The following is a 2,424-nucleotide window of genomic DNA, read 5'->3' on the forward strand; positions in this document are numbered from 1 at the left end:
AATCGTGCGATTACTGTATATACAACTAATACAGATACGTAATTACATTATCAGTTACAGTATCGGTTTTTATTTACTAATTTGCCTCACTTTATTTGCATCCCTGCAGTAAATAATTCTTATCGATAATAGTTAAAATGTATATTACATTTTAGTGCTTCACGACTGAATGATCATCTGCCTTACGTTATCTCGCAGCTGAAGAGGATGCTACACTGAAAACTACCTTGCGTTATAAAGGGTAAGTGAAACATATCTTAAAAATATCTTTCATACATTTCATTGTGTACATTAAAGAATGTAAGTTTGCCTTTTTCCTGTAATCAATACTTAATAAAGGATTTATTTTTATTTATTTATATACAATTTCATACGTGGTTCGTGATAGTAAACTCGATAGGACATAGTGGCACTATGAACATCCGAATCACTCATCATTCGAACATTCAAATATTTATTCGAATATTAGTATATTCCAAGTAATGTTAACGACGTTAATATGCTTGCCTTTATAGTTAATAATGTCAATTCTTACTTAAAACATACTTCCTTAACAGGACATTGAAGAAAAGGTAGTTGCCAACGGCCATACCATGCTGAATATACCGGTTCTCGTCCGATCACCGAAGTCAAGCAGCATCGGGCCTGGTCAGTACTTGGATGGGTGACCGCCTGGGAACACCAGGTGCTGTTGGCATCTCTTTTTCAAATTTCATTATCCTTCAAGTACGAAAATACTAGAAACATTAATTTTATAGTACTTTCAAGAGATAATTTATCAACATTATTTCATAGCGATTAATCGATATTCTAAGCGTTATACCCACTATTTCTTACACTAACAGCCTGTTTATTTGCACGGCACATTAAAATAACCTGATTTCCGATCCGTGTGCACCTACTACTATACTTAACACGGAATGTATTACCACTTTTTAAAAGTAAATTATTATGACTAAGTGTAGATCTCCGGCGAGTAAATGCCTTTCGTATACAAGCACGACACATCTCCGCTATGTGCTTTACTTTTTTACTAACAGCATATAGAAATTGGATTTCAAGGTGTTTCTACATAACAGAATGAAGCAAATTTCGTGATTTAACTCTTTCGAATAATGTGTTGGTCCTGACAAGGACCGTTTGAAATGAAAAATCTTGAAGAAGATTTTTACTTAGAGCTTGTGTACTTGGTAACAGCCTTCGTACCCTCACTTACAGCGTGCTTGGCAAGTTCACCAGGCAAAAGAAGGCGCACAGCTGTTTGGATTTCCCGGCTGGTGATAGTTGACCGCTTATTGTAATGGGCCAAACGAGAAGCTTCAGCAGCAATACGCTCGAAGATGTCATTAACAAAGCTGTTCATGATACTCATAGCTTTGCTAGATATGCCAGTGTCAGGATGCACTTGCTTCAAAACTTTGTAGATGTAAATGGCATAGCTCTCCTTCCTCCTCCTCTTCTTCTTCTTATCTCCCTTGGAGATATTCTTTTGGGCTTTACCAGCCTTCTTTGCAGCCTTTCCGCTAGTTTTTGGTGGCATGATGACTCACTCGTTCAGCAAAATTAGATGTGTCCGCCGATTTATCGACTTCATTTAAATTACAGTACGTGTTTCAATTCGCGCCAACTGCCTTGCTTTTCATTTGATGCACTCGGGTGCACGCTTGAAGTAGTAACAAAACTGACTTGATTCATGGGAGACATTATAGGCAGAGAAACGGCATGCGGCTGGTGCTCAGGCCCGCACTTACAATCCCACCATAGGGACCTCTATGGGGAACCTACTCCCTCATCGCAGACCGTCTCCTCTTCTCCCTCGGTACAGCAGACTTCGCCAGACTACAACAAAATGGCCCTCCAAATGATCCAATCAGTGACTCAGAGACAGTCCACCGATTTTACTTCAGCACGTCATTCATCTTCAGAAGCACATAACAACGAGTTTCAGCTACCCAAGAGAACTTGTAAACCATCTACCGAACCTGTTACACCAATTCCTACCTCCAACACATTTGCGGCCCTTGCTGGAGCTGAGAACACTCCCGAACCGATGGATGCCACTGGCGAATCTTCCAAGACCTGGCTATACATCTACAACTGTCCGTACTCTCGGGGCTACGACCTCATAGCTAAGATGCAAAAACAATGTAAAGAAACGCCCACCTTTCGTTTCATGAAAGGTTTTCTCAAGATCAAATGCACTCTTCAAGAAGACTTCCAAGCTATCCAAGATTTCTGCTCTGCTGAAAACCTTGAGTACGCCACAGAAATACAAAAGAAGAAAGATGTCATTAAAGCAGTGATTCGCCACTTACCTCTAGACACGGCTGTGGATGCCATAATTTCCGAGCTGAAGGAAAAAGGCTATCCAGTCCTTTCCATCATTCAACTGTCCAAGCGGAACGCTCACGAACCGTCGGGGAA

General features: G+C 40.4%; 1 non-coding gene across 1 annotated transcript; it reads left to right on the forward strand.

Annotated features, from left to right (window-relative positions):
• Positions 1–578: 578 nt before the first annotated feature.
• On the forward strand, positions 579–697 carry LOC145678244 (5S ribosomal RNA). Its single transcript, XR_014130321.1, has one exon. It is a non-coding gene; the product is annotated as a 5S ribosomal RNA (ribosomal RNA).
• The last annotated feature ends 1,727 nt before the right edge of the window (positions 698–2,424 follow it).

The sequence above is a fragment of the Thermobia domestica genome, unplaced genomic scaffold (assembly GCF_964235325.1).
Source record: "Thermobia domestica unplaced genomic scaffold, izTheDome1.hap1.1 HAP1_SCAFFOLD_2182, whole genome shotgun sequence".
In the NCBI taxonomy this organism is placed as follows: domain Eukaryota; kingdom Metazoa; phylum Arthropoda; class Insecta; order Zygentoma; family Lepismatidae; genus Thermobia; species Thermobia domestica.